The sequence below is a fragment of the Marmota flaviventris genome, chromosome 7 (genome assembly GCF_047511675.1).
Source record: "Marmota flaviventris isolate mMarFla1 chromosome 7, mMarFla1.hap1, whole genome shotgun sequence".
Lineage (NCBI taxonomy): Eukaryota > Metazoa > Chordata > Mammalia > Rodentia > Sciuridae > Marmota > Marmota flaviventris.
This window is the reverse complement of record NC_092504.1, coordinates 98399400-98420408: the sequence shown is the minus strand read 5'-3', so window position 1 is coordinate 98420408 and position 21009 is coordinate 98399400. Positions and strand designations below refer to the sequence as shown.

Sequence of the window (21009 nt, the reverse complement as noted above, 5' to 3'; positions counted from 1 at the left end):
AACACAACTACCTATTTTATATGTATATGTACACACACATATATACTCATTTATTCATTCATTCATCAGTCATGGTTAAACTTTATTTTTAGATGACCAGAATGGTTCAAGAATTATCTAGAAGTTCAGAGAGATAAAAGAGTATCTGCTCTTTCTATAAACTGTGTAGTTTGGCATGTTACTTAAGCTCTTTATATCCTCATTTCATATGTACCCTTAAAATATTATCATTATTATTGAATAAGAACCAAAGAACATATTCCAAATAAAAAGGAAAGGATAGGGGAGCTAATCTCATAGGAAAATAATACAAATTATAATATGGAAAACTTCAAGCTCCATTATCTAATAAGAACTTCACCACTTCAAATTAAGATCTGTTGTATTTTTTCTTTTCTTAGTTTTGGCCCTTGAGCATAAACATTTTCCTAGGAGAAGTAAGGGCATGGCACTTTAAAAGATCATGAGAGTACAGTAGAACTGCTGGATTGTTTCTAAGGAGGATTATTTTCTTTTAAATTAGAGAGAATTTACTAACCTGTAAGAATTACATAAGAATTATATAAAATTATCTAAAATAATTTCAGATAACTAGAAGATTCCCTTAATTTGTGATATCTTTCATAAGAGGGGAAAAAAATCCCAGGAATCATTTTACTGTCACACACAAAAAATTGCTTTTAAAATGTGGAAAACCCATAACATCTTTTTTGTGGGGTAGGCATGGTATACTTGGGATTGAACTCAGGGGCACTCAACCACTGAGCCACATCCCCAGTCCTATTTTGTATTTTATTTAGAGACAGGGTCTCACTTAGTTGCTTAGTGCCTCGCTTTTGCTGGTTGGCTTTGAACTCAAGATCCTCTTGCCTCAGCCTTTTGAGCCACTGGCATTACAGGCATGGGCCACTGTCCCCTGCCAACCCATATCCTCTTAAAGTATTATTTTTAAACAAATTTGTTATGTTTTAGAAACTGTTTTCTTTCACCCTTTTGAAAATATTCCTGTTTGAAGATTTCTCAGATAATCCCAATATCAGAGATAGAACTGATCATTATAAAAGAGCAAAATTTACGTTGATCTATATCTGTATATACACACATATATCATATGCTTCATTGAAACATTGATTTTTTTCTTTAAAACTAAACATTAGGTTTTTAAAAAATAAAAAAAAATATGAGTGGATTGATTTCCTTTTAATTACAAAAATGAGTTTGGGGTATGGTGTTAAGCTCCGAAGAAGGTATAACTGTCCATTGTGGCTTCTATCTAGGTCATGTTAGCTGTCATTTAAATCAGAAACACAAGACTCTAACATATTAGGCATTGCAGAAGGTGACAAAATAAATGTAGTACAAGAAGTCACATTTTCCAATTTTGAAGAACTGTAAAGTAGTATAAAAGAAATAATATAGTATAAAGTATGTTATATGTAATTATATAAATATTATGTCATAATATGAAGAGTAATATAAAAGAAATGAATACCAGAAAAAGATAAATATCATTTCTATTACAAAAGAGAAAATACAGACCCTTAAGAATTTAAATAAGAGGATCATATTTACTTTTTTTTTTTAGCAACTAACAAAACTCCTCCAGTATATATATATATACACACACACACACACACACACACACAAGTGCTCATTATTTACAATGATCTGGAGTTTTTTCCCCTAGATTTTATTCTTCAGTTAAACACTTACTGAAAGCAAGAATATAGATATCCAGCATTGTATTACCTTTATGCAGAGACTGCTCTCAAATATATTTGTTATATTTTTAGGTCACATATTCAGATATATAGACAGTTCTTACCTAGGACAGCTAACAAATTCATTCTTGAAAAGCTTAACATCTATATAAAGCAAGATACAGGCAGTCCTTGCATTGCACAGTTCTGATCTATACAAGATTGTATGAGCTTCATTTAACTGTGAAGTGCTGACTGCTTGTACAGTGGAAAGAGCCAGGACTTTGAAAACACATGTCTGGATTTATCACAATTTTAGCACTTATTCTGGGCAAATTATTCAGCTTCTGAATTCAACTCACATCAGTTAAAATGCAGATGATGATAATAATAGTAACACCTATTTTCACAGGAAAGTAGTAGATATTGCATAAAATAATATCTACTGAGTTTTCATTTCTGTTTCTAAAGCTGTAATATAATCGATTTTGGAAAACTAGTGTTCAGAAATAAATCCAATAAAATAATATAATGCTGTTTATTGTACTATTTTTTTTCAATACTAGGGATTGAATGCAGGGGTGCTTTGTCATTATATTACATCCCCAGTTCTTGAATTTTTCATTTTGAGACAAGGTCTAGCTTAGTTGCTGAGGGTCTTGCTAAGTTGCTGAGGCTGGTATTAAACTTGCTGTCTTCCTACCTTGCACTCCCAAGTGGCTGGGTGTGTGTGCCACCACACCTGGTTTTATTGTACTGTTTTAAACAAATCATTTAGTGAATATTAAGTTATTATAGCAGATTAGATTTTCCAAAGGTGGCCACAGCAATCTCTTGTTCCACATAATCTGGAACTTGCCACCCTCCCATTGAGAGTTAGGTTCAAACTCTCCTATTGAATGTGAACACACTTTTTACTTACTTCTGTTCAGCAGAATGCCTCAGTGTGATGCTATGTGACTTTCTTCTAATATAGGTCATAAAAGGCAATGCTTACTTCTGCCTTGTTTGTTGAACACTGGCTTGCTTAGAGCCCTGAGCAGTCTCAGTATTCTGAGGATGCCTTATTGTTAGGAAGCCAAGCCTTGTAGATAAGTGTCAAGTGTCAGATCAGCAATCCTAGTCTTCAAATCCTTCCAAGGTCAGTCACCAGACATGTGAGTGAATGAACTGTGGGATGATTCAGGTGATGCCTCAACCCCAGCTCCCACAGTCAGCCTTTGAGACTCTTGCTTTGAGGGCCCAGACCTTATAGATTAGAAATAAGCTATCCTCAATGTGCTCCCTGTGAATTCCTGGTTCATAGAGCCTGTGAGCATAATAAGATGGCTTCTGTTTTATGCCCATAAGTTTGGGGTGATATGTTACGTAAGAATAGTTGGAACAGTTATAAAACCTAAAAGATAACATTTTCTCAGTAAGAAGCAGATTGCTATTAAATTCATCAAAGTGAGAACTACCTGCTGAATAAATGTTTGTTGAGTTTTTCTTTGGTTTCAAAGGAAAATAGCCTAATAGAGAAGTTTGCCTAGTAAGTATTTCTCTATTGTTTCTTAACTTGTTCTTTAGTGTGACAATAATTCCCATTAAGGAGTATTTATTTGACTCAGTTAGCAGCCAGGGAATAAATATATCTGTTTGAACATCATTGTAGGTTTCACCATAGCTTTCTGATAAATTTTACCAGTTTTTCTAATAAAGAAAAGTTTCATTTGCAATCTTAAATTAATAAAAATAGTTATCATTAAATTTATATACTTTTTATTGAAATACAAGAGCCCAATAAATCTTCTTAGGAACAAAGGAATATCTATGCTGATCTCTCTGACTGAAAATTTAGTTATCCTTGAGTTGATTTTAATGTTTACATCTTAGAATAATAGCATTTTGGCAAAATTGTTTTAAATCATAGCTTTCCTATCACTTTCTTGGAAGACAGCGGGTTTTCTGTGTTGATTACCACTGAGTGAAATAATGCTTTGTCATAAAATTACAAAGGGATTTCAGTTATATTATGATTTCTCAAATAATAAATCTAATGATAGGTGATCTAAATGAAGATCATCACCATGAGAAAAAGGTAGTAGGGTTGTAATAACATTGGGATTGTTTATGTGTTGAGGTTTTTGTATAAGTCTATAAATATAAACATCACATACACACAGCATGCCTCTGGAAGGATGCAGGAAAAACTTAATGCTCTTTATTTCTGGGAATGATCAGGGATATGTGAAAGTAATTCTCATTTACCTTTGCATCTTAACACTGAGGGCAGTATTTGATGCTTGGTAGGCATATAGCTCATACTGTTAGATGAGTAGAAGTTTGGGATTATCTTTTCAATTTATTAATCACTTTATTCATAACATTCTTAGTATTTCTCACATAATTCATTTTTCTAGGATGACTTTTTATAGATCTCTATCTATCTAGGTCCAATTAGAAGGCAAAATACACAGTGTTAGATTTATGTGTATATATATATATATAAATAATCTGACAGGAAACACAAGGTTTACATGTCAGAGAACAGAGTTTATCATTCACAGAGCATTTTAATGCTGGTTCCCCAACATTCAATCTCAATATTTGGCAGTGTGTTAAGAACCTGGAGTTACCCTGTATATGTACCTGGGTAACAGGAGAAGGACCCTAAATTTATGACATTGGAAGCTTATGTTGGGTTGCTGGCACTTCTGCCCAGCCAAGAAAAAAACAACACAATCCTTATCTTATTCGGTGATTAACAAATCCTCCCTGGGGAGGAAAATGGCATCTTTAAATTTATTACCCTAAAAGTAAGCTAAAAGCAAGTTTCTAGGAAGAACAGAGGCTTTTTTTTTTTTTAAGTTATTTTGGAATATCTCCAGGGAGGTAGACTTATCATTAGTATAGCTTATCATTTTCCTTTGCTCAGAAAGCCCCAAACATGCAGGCATGCCAAGAAATCCAGAGAAAAATTGTTTCCCAACACACAATCACTTAAACATGGTATATTTATAAACTTATTATGCAATAATAGAGTAACTATAAAAGACAGCAAACTCTAAAGGTAATCTAAGCCTAAGGGAGTTTTATCTAAGGAAGGGGAAACTAACTTTATCTTGGAAGGGCAGATTTTTCATTAAAAGATACAGTTCCAACCCTCTAGATGACATAGAAGTCCATTAGGTTACTAGGCCAGAGCTGGTCCACAGGCATCTGACCTACAGGAACATCTCTTTGGAGAATAAGTACACTAAAGTTGATGAGTGGCACACAGAGAGTTGGATATGCAGAAGTTAAGGCATCAGGAACCCAGCATACTTCTATGTACAGGTTTGGGTCAGAGCAACTCCGGGTGACCTGGTCCACAGGTCTTACAGCATGTGTACTTATAAGGATATGGAGATGGTACAGGAAGCAGTGACCTGGGCTGAGGTGCAGACCTGAGCTGTCTGGAGCTCTCTTATGCAGAACCGCTACCTGCGTTGAAAAGTGGAAAAAATAGGTGGTGACAGCCATGGCTTGTAGGCATTTGGCCCTGAAGAAAACCATGTAGCCTGAACAAGAAGGAGAGAACCTTCCTATCCATTGTCCACTGTAGACAAAGCTTATTATCATGCCATCTGGCAAAGTTAAAATACATTAAGGGCCCAGCATTGTTTTTATAGAACAGGCTTGAATGGTGAATTTGGATCTGAGAAAGAAAGAAATTGATAACTGACATTGGTTGAATCTATTGGTTGAATTTTATTCTTCTTAAACTTAATCTGGTACATCATAGCTTTAAGTAAGGATGTTAATTATCCTTTGTTATATTTATTTTTGTGTGAATTCTCTTTTATTTCTACCCTAAAATATTATTCATTCTTCTTTTCACATCAGACAAGTCATATGCCAGTGCTATAACAAGGGAGACACCTCTCATACAGCAGTGTGAACACCCAGTCATCGTGCTGATGAACAGAAAAGGATCTTGACCCTAAAATTTCTTTTTACTTTCTGTAGCAATATTTTGGTATTATATTTCCTTCCTGAATTCATAAATGATATAGTTCAGAGAGTTATTATTTTTATTAGATTTATAAAAGTTCTTAATGTATTGCTTAGTATTAATATATGCTTATATTAAGTAATACATTAAAAAAACTTACAGATTCACCTGTATTAAGGAATACATTTAACTACTTTTGCATGTAACTTAGAACTGCTTGTGCATATCATTTTTCTTCAGTAGCATTTGGTTACCCAGAAAAGTTGGTGTTTCCTGAACTCTAAATTTTAGTGTATATTATCTCTTATCTGTTATTTATTAGATTACCAAGTGAGACTTTCTTACCAATCTTAATGAAATACTTTTCTGTATTTTTCCAGCTAAAGAAAGTCGCTTTATCTTGGCTTTGAATGTCAGTATTAAATTTTCTCTCCAGCAAAATATTATAAAGTAGGGTCTTTACTTTCTTTCCTCATTACTATATGTAGTTAGTCACAACTTTGAATGTTTTGGAAAGGCTCTTACTCAAGACTGTTTGGAAGTCAAAGTGGATAATCCCACTTTTGTTAATCTAACTTATCTAGCCTGTAAATATTCCTGTAACATTTTCAGGCAAAATTTCCTCTTACTGAAATTATTTATCTGTCACTTGTCTGGTTTTCCTATGCTGCCAGGCATATCCTAGAGTTTGGGGTAGAACTTGGAGATAGGATATCTTTTATCCTTGAATCCAAGTGTCAGGAACCATTGCATGATAAACATATGCTTAAGTAGTATTGTGAAGGAGTAGAAGCTCACAGCTAAGATAGTTCAAGAACAGTATACTAATCTAAGGAACTAAGTGAAGCTAAGAAATAAATAAAATGGGCCTGGGAGATTCAGAAACAAGGATAATCGAATAAGCAAAAAAGGCATTTTTCTGAAATAATTCTGATAATAGAGTACTGATAGTGGCAAGGTTTATTTAGGTTGGCTTGTAGGCATATTATAGGTATAAGGAGCTAGAGTAGGGCAAATATATTTCAAGCAGTTATTTTCATTTTTTTGTTTAAAGAATTTCTCGTTTATTGAGTATACAATAAAGGAGGCAGGCAAATAAGTGAAGTTTGAAAGTATATGCTTTCCATTTTCCAGCTTCTTCTAAAATTAGTCTTCTATATATAGGTCATTTCAACAATTCTTCAACACAAAAATCGTAAGTAATTGTCAGGTTACGTTTTTACCAACATTGTTCCAGTATATTTCTTAGTCTCCTTTAAAATCATTCAATATTCTATTGAGCTTTGTTGATTTTTCTATATTGATTTTCTAAGTTGGCTTATAATATCCTAGATGTTGACCACTGTTTGATGTGAGTGTATACTAAATCTTTCCATTTAGGATACTGTTGAGGAAAAGAAATCATCCATATATTTTTCTTGGTCATTTTTCAGACAAATAATTAATTAAACCTGAATTTCATTGTGAATCACTGTGTGATTAAGAAATATGATAGTGTATTAATTTCTTAGTAATTTGTGTTATGTTGTATGCTAAAACTATAACAGCTATAAAACAGTGAAATAATTCTTGAGCTCCAAATGAAAAGGTCTTTTGGTACTATGTAGAATAAAATTTAACAAACTATATCTTTCTCTTATGGAATTATGGTTTAATAATGTAGTTGTGAAGATCTTTTATCAGACTTTTGACCCTCTAATCAAACATGACAAGTAATACCATACAGTGTTTCTGATTTAAACCAAAATAGTTTTAACTCCATTTAAGAATAAATGAAAAATTACTGCTAAGAAAGTTTTTATCAGACTTCTGAAATAATTAGAGAAGAAACCTTATAATGAAATAAGTCATTATTTTTAGTATAGGCCCCATTAATAAAATGTTTCTTTTCTTTTTTATTATTATTGTAGTGCTGTGGATTGAACTCAGGGTTTTGTGCATACAGGGCAGGTGTTCTAACACTGACTTATATCTCCACCCCTAAAATATTTCTCAATCACAGCAATTTGTATCATAATTTTTAATAGAATATGCAAGAATGGTTACTGAGAAAGTGATGTAAGGCCATAAGGATTTCTTTTGTTTTTACTATAGAGAATCATGTGGGTATCCTGGAAGAATTTCCCATCTAATAGTAGAAATATACTAACAGTATTACTGTATATGCCTAGAACTATAAAACCACCAAAATGAAAAGTATAGAAAATTTAGAATAAAAATCATTTCTAAGTTAAATTTATGGACTTATTTATGAAATTAAGTTTTGGAATACAGTCACTTGACATAGAATTCATACTGCTTTGCTTATTAGGAGAGGTCAATTAAATTCATCTAAGCCCTTATATTTTATGAAGTCTTGTTAGTATTCTTGTCTGAAGAGAAGTAAGTAATGTGGTATGTTCATTTATAATTAGCTTGTGGAATGAAAAAGAAGTACCCAGTGCATGCATGTGTTCATAACGGGAATGGCCACGGAATTAAAATGTCATTGCACTCTGGGAGCCACATCAAAAGCAAGGCTCCTACATAAGTATCACTACATGTTAAAGTCATCGATAAATAAACACTTTGAGATAAAAGTGAAGAATGTAAGATTAATGAAATTTTATAAGTTGGGAGTTTTCATGAAATAGAACAATTTCTAGCTCTGAATTTTCTCTTCAAATATTACCCAATAGTTCATCAAGAACTGCGTGAATTGTCTTACAAAATAAATATTGCATTTACTACTTTGAATAATACATTTTTGCCAAAGTGTGTGTGTGTGTTCACTGAACATATTTAGTATTTATGTTAGGTTGTGCTTCTGTGAAATTTAATTATGGCAACTAATGAAAGAAAATGGCCCATCCACATCAGCTTCATACTCAATCTTTAATAGTCAAGGTTTTATTCAGTTACCAAGCAGTAGTTTTTGAAGGTAGTAATAAATTATTAAATTCTAAGTACTCTTTCTGAGCTTTCAGTTTTTGTTTTTCTGGTTGATATTTTGACAGCAAGCATCTACAGTGCCGTAGCAAATAAGAGAGACATGATTTTTCTACCTTTTTTAGTTGCTAAGAAAAACTCATTTCTTCCAATTTTGTTGTGTGCATTTGATTATTTTACCTAATCCTCAGAAATGCATGGAGAGTTGCAGTGGTATTAAGAACAGAAGTGAAGGTTTTCTTTATTAAATATATAGTCTAAATCATTTAATGTTGTATGAAATAATAGAATTTGGAACTATTTTCCTATTTAATATAAGCATATATCTAATATAAGTGATAGTGTGATCTGTATTTGTTGATCAGATAATTGTATGCACAGGAAATTTAGCAGACTTTAAAACAAACCGATTCATATTTATAATATAATTTGGTTGTTGGTTGAATATGTCATCATTGTACACAGTTGCTCTTTTTTATTCTAGGCATGTCTACCTACACAAAGAAATGGGAAAATTTTTTCTTTTTTTTGGTACTGGGGATTGAAGCCAGGGATGCTTAACCACTAAGCCACATCCCCAGCCCTTTTTATTTTTATCTAATTTTGAGACACTGTCTTTCTAGATTGCTTAGGTTTTTGCTAAGTTGCTGAGTCTGGCTTTGAACTTGGAATCCTCCTGTTCCAGCCTCCTGAGTTGCTGGGATTATAGGGGTATGATACCATGCCCAGCATAATGGGAAAATTTCATAATTCTCACCAATAGCAAAATTCTAAAATATGTTGGAATAAACAGTGAAGTTACAGGATCTGTATGCGAGAAGACAATTTTACTGAAAGATTCCGATTATTAAGAGATCCCAAACAAGATCTGAACAAAATTAAATGCATCCATGTGGAAGAGAGGAAGATTAACAGTGAAAAATGCAAATGATCTCAAACTTTAAAATACAAAATTAATGTAATCCAAGAGAGTATTTATTTGTTCATTTGGTATTTTAGTCATTCATTTACTGTTCACTCTGGAGTGCCCAGATGAAATGATCTAAATGATCTAAAGTGATTCATCAGCAAGATTTTGGAGGAAAAAATCTGAATAGCAAAGAAAGCTGAGAAAGTGGTATCAGGACTAGTTTTTTCAGATACGAGAACATGAGATAGGGCCAGTGTAATTATGTCAATATGATATTAGCATAAGAATGGGTAAAGATCATTGGAATGAAGAGACTTCAGAAATATATTTCTGTATATAAGAGGCAGAGGTAGTAGTTTAATTTAGCAAGAAAAGGACGGAGTATTAAAACCTCTTGACACAGAAAATAAAATTATACCCCAGTCTTAGGCCATATGTGAAAATTAATTCCAGTGAATCAAAGACATAAAAAGTAAAAGAATCATAATATTGAAAGATAATCAAGCAATTTGCTGGGAGCCCAAAAGACTTTTCTTAACTGTAACTGGAAACCCAGATGCTGTAAAAGAAAATTGCCGAGAAAGAGGAATATTGAAACTAATAGATTAATGATAGATCTTAGAAAAAAAGTTACATAGATAACAGACAAGGTTGATATCTATAGTGTGCAATAAGAACAAAACAGACAAACCTGTCTGAGCACTAGGCAAAGGGTGTGAATGAATACTTTTAAATAAAGCTAGTTCAAAAGGCTAATGAATACGAGATGATACTGACATTTATGATGGTTAAAGAAGTAGAAATTAAAATAAAAATTACATAGTAGTCTAAACCCATCAGACTGTCAAGAAGTGGAAATCTGTAATATTCATTGATACTCAAGATTTAGAAAAAAATACTTTTAATGCGTAACTGAAAGGAAAATTAAATATTCAGCCTTTTTGAAAGTGATCAGGCAAAATTAAAAATACTTAGACCCAGATTAATGATCAAAACAAAATGCCACAAAAGAAAGTGAAAAGCTACATACGTAAAGGGCTGAATAAACTGTGCTACCTACAACCATGGAATATGGTTCAAATAATTGAAAAGAATGAGTTAGAGCTGTATAGATTATGTTGGAGTAATTTACAAGAGTTATTATTGAGGGAAAAAATGAAGATATAGAAAAGATGTATAATAGGATCCAAAACTCCCCCAAAGTCCGGTATATCTACACGATTATCAGAAGAAGAAAAAAAGCATCAAAGCTTGAAAACATTAGTTCATTGATATGTGAGTGGAGAAGTTAGTGAAGGTAAAAAGGAGAAAGCAGGAAAGAAGACCAGGCAAAAAGGGGAAAAAATATCACATTAATGCATTTTAATTGTGCTTCATGTATATGTATAAAAGAAATTAAATAACATTAAAAAAAGAAAATTGGTAATAGACATCTTGTTAAATTTTTCTCATTTAAATGTACAATTTTGGGTCACCATTTAATTCAATAATCATTTATTGAATGCCTGCTGTTTAGAAGACAACACAATAGGGAGGTAGTGAGTAATACAGTGATGCAGTTATTAATATTATATCAACAGTCATCAGCATTGGTTAATAGCTTACTGTATGCACTAGAGTCTGTTCTGAGAGCATTATATGTATAAACCCAGTTAATCCTCACAACAAGTTGACAAGGTAGATACTATCTGCATTGTTTATTTTGTTTTGAACTTCAGAACAAATTTTATTACTGCTTAGTGGGACAAAGGGGGCAACACAAAGTTATCTTCTTGATTGCATTTCTTTATATCATAGGCCTCATTCACACATGAAAATCAGATACAAATCCAGTTCAAGTTCTTACTGATTATAATCATTAACATTTGTTGGGACAGCGTACCATGAATTCCACTTTTGTTAATAAGCCTTAAATTTATATTTATAGAATGTACTATATGTAATACATGGAATTGTCATCTGCATTTTACCTGTGGGGAGACAAAATAAACCGGCCTAAACTTATACAGGTTAAATGTAGAGCCAGAACTTAAGCCCAGATGGACTATCAGGGACTGCATTTTTAACCTCTAAATTTTGTTACATTTTCTGTCTGTGAGTTGTTTGGTTATGGTGAACCCTGACTTGAATGCTTGTAGTAATGTAGAAAAAAATGAAATCAGTGTTATAATTGAGGTATAAACAAAATATGGGAAAAGAAAGGGTATGATCAGACTGCAAGAATAACAAAGGGTTTCATGTAAGAATTTGTGTTTATTGGCTGACTTTGCAGAGTAGTAGTTATTCGATTAGGAGGAGAATGCACAGCAAGACTTTTTTAACAGAAAGAAATTAATTTGCACATTTCTAAAAATGGAGGGGTGCCTGGGAAAACACCTAGTGGTACTGATGTGCATAATGTGTGACAAAGTAAGAGAGATGAGGGAATAATAATATTAGTCGAGACTCTTGGTTTTTATGCAAACACAGTTTGCATTAGGCAGTAGTAAACCACTGTAGATTTTGAAAGAGTAGTGATATGTTCTGGCAAGGACATGTTTCTGAAGTTCTAGCCTGGATGGGTAGAAGAAGTTGGGAAGGTAGACAAAGGTTCTGAGTTATTATTTATTCGTGTACTCATTCTAATTTTAAAAGGTAACTTAGAGAATTTAAAATTTATATTAAAATGGGGGGAGGATGTAATAATCAGGGAAGACTTAAATCCATTCTTGGTTCTTTAACTTGCTCAGCTAGGAGAAGTTCCCTAAAGGAAAGAAATAAAAGTTGTTTTCCCTTACATGTAGTACAGTTTAATGGAAGAGAAGTTAGGTTAATTTATTAAAAGATTTTTGGCTCAGACTGATTTAGGACCATCTCTGTAAACATATATTAAACAAAAATAAATAGAAACTGAATTATAGCATAATTAAACTGAATTTTCACAATTTTAAAATACAGTGTTTTCTACTTGTCTTGCTTACAAAACAGTTATTTTTTCCTACTTCACAAGACAAGGTTTTTAAAATAGCTTCACTCTGTCAGATATCAAACCCTTTACATAAGTGAAATATAATATTCATGGGAAGTTCTTATTATTTCTATCTCCTTAAGCCAGGTGCCCCAAATTGACATAATGTCATTCACTTTGAAATTACTTCATTAATGTATTGATTACATTCTAGGTGTTTGAAAACCACATTAGTACAGAAATAATTTTTCTTTTACATTTGATGAGGATAATGATGTCAGGAAAGGTTTGTTACTAGATAGTTACGTAAAAATTATATTAGTTTCAACAGTAAGAAATCTTTAATCTCTTTTTAAAGTATATTGCTATTAGTGAATGGCTATAGATTTAGGTGGGGAATGGTGATATTTTTTTTAATTTTTTTATTGTTGGTTGTTCAAAACATTACATAGTTCTTGATATATCATATTTCACACTTTGATTCAAGTGGGTTATGAACTCCCATTTTTACCCCGTATACAAATTGCAGAATCACATCAGTTACACATCCATTGATTTACATATTGCCATACTAGTGTCTGTTGTATTCTGCTGCCTTTCCTATCCTCTACTATGCCCCCTCCCCTCCCCTCCCCTCCCCTCCCCTCCCCTCCCCTCTCTCTACCCCCTCTACTGTCATTCATTTCTCCCCCTTGTATTATTTTCCCCTTTCCCCTCACTTCCTCTTGTATGAAATTTTGTATAACCCTGAGGGTCTCCTTCCATTTCCATGCAATTTCCCTTCTCTCTCCCTTTCCCTCCCACCTCTCATCCCTGTTTAATGTTAATATTCTTCTCATGCTCTTCGTCCCTACTCTGTTCTTAGTTACACTCCTTATATCAAAGAAGACATTTGGCATTTGTTTTTTAGGGATTGGCTAGCTTCACTTAGCATAATCTGCTCTAATGCCATCCATTTCCCTGCAAATTCTATGATTTTGTCATTTTTTAATGCAGAGTAATACTCCATTGTGTATAAATGCCACATTTTTTTTTTTATCCATTCATCTATTGAAGGGCATCTAGGTTGGTTCCACAGTCTTGCTATTGTGAATTGTGCTGCTATGAACATCGATGTAGCAGTGTCCCTGTAGCATGCTCTTTTTAGGTCTTTAGGGAATAGACCGAGAAGGGGAATAGCTGGGTCAAATGGTGGTTCCATTCCCAGCTTTCCAAGAAATCGCCATACTGCTTTCCAAATTGGCTGCACCAATTTGCAGTCCCACCAGCAATGTACAAGTGTACCCTTTTCCCCACATCCTCGCCAGCACTTGTTGTTTGACTTCATAATGGCTGCCAATCTTACTGGAGTGAGATGGTATCTTAGGGTGGTTTTGATTTGCATTTCTCTGACTGCTAGAGATGGTGAGCATTTTTTCATGTACTTGTTGATTGATTGTATGTCCCCCTCTGAGAAGTGTCTGTTCAGGTCCTTGGCCCATTTGTTGATTGGGTTATTTGTTATCTTATTGTCTAATTTTTTGAGTTCTTTGTATACTCTAGATATTAGGGCTCTATCTGAAGTGTGAGGAGTAAATATTTGTTCCCAGGATGTAGGCTCCCTATTTACCTCTCTTATTGTTTCTTTAGCTGAGAAAAAACTTTTTAGTTTGAGTAAGTCCCATTTGTTGATTCTAGTTATTAACTTTTGTGCTATGGGTGTCCTATTGAGGAATTTGGAGCCCGACCCCACCATATGAAGATCGTAGCCAACTTTTTCTTCTATCAGACGGTGTGTCTCTGGTTTGATATCAAGCTCCTTGATCCATTTTGAATTAACTTTTGTGCATGGCGAGAGAAAGGGATTCAGTTTCATTTTGTTGCATATGGATTTCCAGTTTTCCCAGCACCATTTGTTGAAGATGCTATCCTTCCTCCATTGCATGCTTTTAGCCCCTTTATCAAATATAAGATAGTTGTAGTTTTGTGGATTGGTTTCTGTGTCCTCTATTCTGTACCATTGGTCCACCCGCCTGTTTTGGTACCAGTACCATGCTGTTTTTGTTACTATTGCTCTGTAGTATAGTTTGAAGTCTGGTATCGCTATACCGCCTGATTCACACTTCCTGCTTAGCATTGTTTTTGCTATTCTGGGTCTTTTATTTTTCCATATGAATTTCATGATTGCTTTCTCTATTTCTACAAGAAATGCCGTTGGGATTTTGATTGGCATTGCATTAAACCTATAGAGAACTTTTGGTAATATCGCCATTTTGATGATGTTAGTTCTGCCTATCCATGAACAGGGTATATTTTTCCATCTTCTAAGATCTTCTTCTATTTCTCTCTTTAGGGTTCTGTAGTTTTCATTGTATAAGTCTTTCACCTCTTTTGTTAGGTTGATTCCCAAGTATTTTATTTTTTTTGAGGATATTGTGAATGGAGTGGTTGTCCTCATTTCCATTTCAGAGGATTTGTCACTGAGATACAGGAATGCCATTGATTTATGTGTGTTGATTTTATAGCCTGCCACTTTGCTGAATTCATTTATTAGCTCTAATAGTTTCTTTATAGACCCTTTTGGGTCTGCTAGGTATAGAATCATGTCACCTGCAAATAGTGATAATTTAAGTTCTTCTTTTCCTATTTTTGTGCCTTTAATTTCTTTCGTCTGTCTAATTGCTCTGGCCAGTGTTTCGAGAACTATGTTGAACAGAAGTGGTGAGAGAGGGCATCCCTGTCTTGTTCCAGATTTTAGAGGGAATGCCTTCAGTTTTTCTCCATTCAGAATGATGCTAGCCTGAGGCTTAGCATAGATTGCTTTTACAAAATTGAGGTATGTTCCTGTTATCCCTAGTTTTTCTAGAGTTTTGAACATAAAGGGATGCTGTACTTTGTCGAATGCTTTTTCCGCATCTATCGAGATGATCATATGGATCTTATTTTTAAGTCTATTGATGTGGTGAATAACTTTATTGATTTCCGTATATTGAACCAGCCTTGCATCCCAGGGATGAATCCTACTTGATCATGGTGCACTATTTTTTTGATATGTTTTTGTATCCGATTCGCCAGAGTTTTATTGAGGATTTTTGCATCTAGGTTCATTAGAGATATTGGTCTGTAGTTTTCTTTCTTTGAAGTGTCTTTGTCTGGTTTAGGAATCAGGGTGATGTTGGCCTCGTAGAATGAATTTGGAAGTTCTCCCTCTTTTTCTATTTCCTGAAGTAGCTTGAAAAGTATTGGTATTAGTTCCTCTTTAAAGGTTTTGTAAAACTCTGCTGTATACCCATCCAGTCCTGGGCTTTACTTAGTTGGTAGTCTTTTGATGGTTTCTTCTATTTCCTCAATTTATATTGGTCTGTTTAGGTTGTCTATATCCTCCTGACTCGATCTGGGCAGATCAAATGACTTAAGAAATTTATCTATGCCTTCACTATCTTCTAATTTATTGGAGCATAAGGATTCAAAATAATTTCTAATTATCTTCTGTATTTCTGAAGTGTCTGTTGTGATATTGCCTTTTTCATCCCTTATGCTAGTAATTTGAGTTCTCTCTCTTCTTCTCTTCATTAGCATGGCTAAGGGTCTGTCGATTTTATTTATTTTTTCAAAGAACCAACTTTTAGTTTTGTCAATTTTTTCAATTGTTTCTTTTGTTTCGATTTCATTAATTTCAGCTCTGATTTTAATTATTTCTTGCCTTCTACTTCTTTTGCTGTTGTTTTGCTCTTCTTTTTCTAGGATTTTGAGATGAAGTATGAAATCATTTATTTGTTGGTTTTTTCTTTTTTTAAGGAATGAACTCCAAGCAGTGAATTTTCCTCTTAGAACTGCTTTCAATGTGTCCCATAGATTCCGATATGTTGTGTCTGTGTTTTCATTTATCTCTAAGAATTTTTTAATTTCCTCCTTGATGTCTTCTATAACCCATTGTTCATTCTCCAAGTGATGCATGATTTTTCCTTCCTTCTTTTATCGTTGATTTTCAGTTTCATTCCATTATGATCAGATAAGATGCATGGTATTATCTCTACTCCTTTATATTGTCTAAGAGTTGCCCTGTGACATAATATATGATCTATTTTTGAGAAGGATCCATGTGCTGCTGAGAAAAAAGTGTAACTGCTTGATGTTGGGTAGTATATTCTATATATGTCAATTAAGTCTAGGTTATTAATTGTGTTATTGAGTTCTATAGTTTCCTTATTCAACTTTTGTTTGGAAGATCTGTCCATTGGTGAGAGAGGTGTGTTGAAGTCTCCCATGATTATTGTATGGTGGTCTATTAGACTCTTGAACTTGAGAAGAGTTTGTTTGATGAACATAGCTGCACCATTGTTTGGGGCATATATATTTATGATTGTTATGTCTTGTTGGTGTATGGTTCCCTTGAGCAGTATGTAGTGTCCCTCTTTATCCCTTTTGATTAACTTTGGCTTGAAATCTATTTTATTTGATATGAGTATGGACACTCCTGCTTGTTTCCGAAGTCCATATGAGTGATATGATTTTTCCCAACCTTTCACCTTCAGCCTATGTATGTCTTTTCCTATCAAATGCGTCTCCTGTAGGCAGCATATTGTTGGGTCTTGTTTTGTGATCCATTCTACTAGCCTGTGTCTCTTAATTGGTGTGTTTAAGCCATTAACATTTAGGGTTATTATTGAGATATGGGTTGTTCTTCCAGCCATATTTGTTTATTTCTGTTACTAAACATGGTTTGTTTTCCTCTTTGATTATTTTTCCCCCCTTTAGTGTCCTACCTCCCACTGTTGGTTTTCATTGTTATTTTCCATTTCCTCTTCCTGTAATGTTTTGCCGAGGATGTTTTGAAGAGATGGTTTTCTAGCTGCAAATTCTTTTAACTTTTGTTTATCGTGGAAGGTTTTAATTTTATCTTCCATCCTGAAGCTTAATTTCGCTGGATACACAATTCTTGGTTGGAACCCATTTTCTTTCAGTGTTTGAAATATGTTATTCCAGGATCTTCTAGCTTTCAGAGTCTGTGTTGAAAGATCAGCTGTTATCCTGATTGGCTTACCCCTAAATGTAATCTGCTTCCTTTCTCTTGTAGCTTTTAAAATTCTCTCCTGATTCTGTATGTTGGGCATCTTCATTATAATGTGTCTAGGTGTGGATCTCTTATGATTTTGCACATTTGGCGTCCTGTAGGCTTCTAGGATTTGGGATTCTGTCTCATTCTTCAAGTCTGGGAAGTTTTCTCATATTATTTCATTGAATAGATTGCTCATTCCTTTGGTTTGAACGTCTATCCCTTCCTGTATCCCAATGACTCTTAAGTTTGGTCTCTTTATGTTATCCCATATTTCTTGGATGTTCTGCTCATGGTTTCTTAACAGTCTTGTTGAGCTGTCTGTGTTCTTTTCAAGTTGAAATACTTTGTCTTCATTGTCTGATGTTCTATCTTCTAAGTGTTCTACTCTGCTGGTAGTATTCTCAATTGAGTTTTTATGTTGGTTTATTGCTTCCTGCATTTCTAGGATTTCTGTTTGTTTTTTATTACCTCTGTCTCCCTGTATAGTTGATCTTTTGCTTCTTGGATTTGTTTATGTAATTCATTGTTGAAGTGATCTTTCATTGTCTGATTTTGCTGTCTTATGTCTTCCTTGAGACTCCAGATCATCTGAAGCATGTATATCCCGAATTCTTTTTCTGACATTCCATCTGCTGCATCTATTACCTCTTCTAACGTTGAGTTGACCTGCGTTGCTTGTTGTCCTTTCTTTCCTTGTCTCTTCATACTGTTCGCGTTTCTTTCTGCTTGGTGAAACTGTTATGCTATTGAATTTTCCCCCTATATATTTATATTGCTCTTGTATAGTTCCAAAGTCTCCCTCGCAGGCGTGGGCGGCGGCTCTGCCCCTCCTCCAATTGGGGCAATGTGCCTACCACGCCGGCAGGCCGCTGGGCCTGTTCTGCCGGTTGGTAGCAGGTCCGCCTACCTTGCAGGCGCGGGCAGCGGCTCTGCCCCTCTGCGGGCCGCTGGGTTTGTTCTGTCGGTGGTCGCAGTTCTGCCTACCTTGCAGGCGCGGGGGGAGGGGGAGGCTCTGCCCCTCAGCAGGCCGCTGGGCCTGTTCTGCCGGGGGGCGTCGGAAGTCCGCCTACCTTGCAGGCGTGGTTGGCAGCTCTGCCCCTCCGCGGGCCACTGGCCTGTTCTGTCGGTGGTCATAGTTCCACCTACCTTGCAGGTGCGGGGGGAGAGGGCGGCTCTGCCCCCTCAGCAGGCCGCTGGGCCTGTGCTGCAGGTGGTCACAGTTCCGCCTACCTTGCAGGCTCGGGGGGAGGGGGTGCCTCTGCCCCTCAGCAGGCCGCTGTGCCTGTTCTGCCGGTTGTTCGCAGGTCCGCCTACCTTGCAGGCGTGGTTGGCAGCTCTGCCCCTCCGCAGGCCACTGGGCCTGTTCTGTCGGTGGTCATAGTTCCACCTACCTTGCAGGCGCGGGGGGAGAGGGCGGCTCTGCCCCCTCAGCAGGCAGCTGGGCCTGTGCTGCAGGTGGTCACAGTTCCGCATACCTTGCAGGCTCGGGGGGAGGCGGTGCCTCTGCCCCTCAGCAGGCCGCTGTGCCTGTTCTGCCGGTTGTTCGCAGGTCCGCCTACCTTGCAGGCGTGATTGGCAGCTCTGCCCCTCCCCGGGCCACTGGGCCTGTTCTGTGTGTGGTCACAGTTCCGCCTACCTTGCAGGCGCGGGGGGGAGGGGGCGGCTCTGCCCCTCAGCAGGCCGCTGCGCCTGTTCTAGAATGGTGATATTTGAAGAGGGAATTAAATAGGCCTTGAACTTTCACAAGCTCAGTTAGCAGTTCTTGTCCTGTATTTGCTAGCTTTGGTAGTTTTTTTTGTTTTGTTTTGTTTTTGTTTTGCACTGGGGATTGAACCTGGGGCACTTAACCCTTAAGCCACAGAACCATATCCCCTAGCCCTTTTTATTTTTTATTTTGAGACAGGATCTCACTAAGTTGCTGAGGCTGCCCTTGAACTTGTGGCTCTCCTGCCCTAGCCTCCCAAACCACTGGGATTTACATGCATGTGCCACTGAGCCCAGATCCTTTGTGTTTTTAATCATTAAATATAAAGTAGTTGTCCAATGATGACACACACCTTTCCATCCATCCATTCACCTAGCATGTAATAAAATGATAAGAGTTTATTAACATTTTAAAACATTATATTGTAGATCGAATAACTTTGAAAATACAGCTATCATTTCTGGTTGATGTCAAGAAGATAAAGTAGAAAATACCACAGATAACATAAAGAATTAAAAGATTTATTAACTTACCATGACACTACCTTATATTGAAACTGGTCCTTTAGAACAGTCTTTTGCTTATAATCAAATTCATTTGATGATGGTGATGATCAAGTTCATTTGATGATCTTACTTACAGTCAAGTTATTAAATATTAAAATAGCCTGATTTTTCAGTCAGTTTTTTTTAGATTGATATTAAGAGAGGAATTGATAACTGTAGAAATTTAGGTCTTATTAAAACCCTTTGATGGTAATAAACACACACTGACTAATGAATAATTTTCAGTTTCTAGTTTAGAGACAAGAGAGTTTGGAAGATAAAAAGACTCTGGTGCTTAATGTCCTACAGTATTTATGAAAGGGAAGAAGGCTTGGGAAGGTTCTTTGAAATTTCTAGTAGAAAAGTATAGCTGTGTCTTTAACAGGGATTTCTGGAAAACACTTAACCAGGTTTTTTAGAAGTTACCAGCAGTCAGATTTTAGCTAAATGTAACAAGGCCTAAACTGTGGCTATTCGTTATATTAATGAGTAGATAAAAGCAAGTAGTCGGTCTAGCTGGATATAGGAAGGAGGGACAGAAGGAAATATATCATCACTCTGATGTACGTGATGTAACTCAGGCAGAACTGAGGTCATGCTAACATTAAAGGGAAAGAAAGAGAAGGGAAGCTGGTGAAGATGTCCCAAGAACAAAAGTGTTCAGAGACTGGCATTTGTGAAGTTAAAAGTGCTTCAAAAATGGAAAGGAGGATCACAATTGCTGTAAAAATACCAAATAAAATGATTGAGGAAAATCTATTGGTTTTTGTGTGTAGATCATTTTAGACTTTGGATAGAGAAATTGTGAGAGTTTCAGAGGACTTGGTTAGATTGTGACTTTAGAAGCAATTAATCAATTAAGAAGTAGGGGACTCGGAATTAATGACCAAGTCAGCTTTGCTTGAAGTCAAGTCGTATGTTGTCCTGGAAAGAGATACTTTAAGAAAACATAATTTGTTTTTGTTATTAATACTTCTTTGACTGGGGGTGTAGCTCAGTGATTGAGCTACACTTGCCTAGCATGCACAAGGCCCCAGCATTGCAAATGCAAACGAAAAGCCCTACAAAAATTAAAAGAGGGGAAAGCACTTTATGTTGAAACCTTCCATGGACATTGTCCTTTTCTTTCTCTACTTACTGCCTCACTGCTAGCTAGAGGCTGAGGAATTTTCATTAGAACAGTTCTAGTATCTTAAATTAAGCAAATGCAAAATCAGATTTAGGTGAAATATAATTTGCATAGTACGGATTCATGACAAA

General features: G+C 35.5%; 1 protein-coding gene and 1 pseudogene across 7 annotated transcripts in view; one reads left to right on the top strand and one right to left on the bottom strand.

Moving 5' to 3' along the window:
- The window catches only part of Rap1gds1 (Rap1 GTPase-GDP dissociation stimulator 1), a 149655-nt gene that overhangs the window by 8555 nt on the left and 120091 nt on the right, over positions 1-21009 (top strand). The window lies entirely within an intron of this gene.
- On the bottom strand, positions 5562-5657 carry LOC114085634 (small nucleolar RNA U13; annotated as a pseudogene).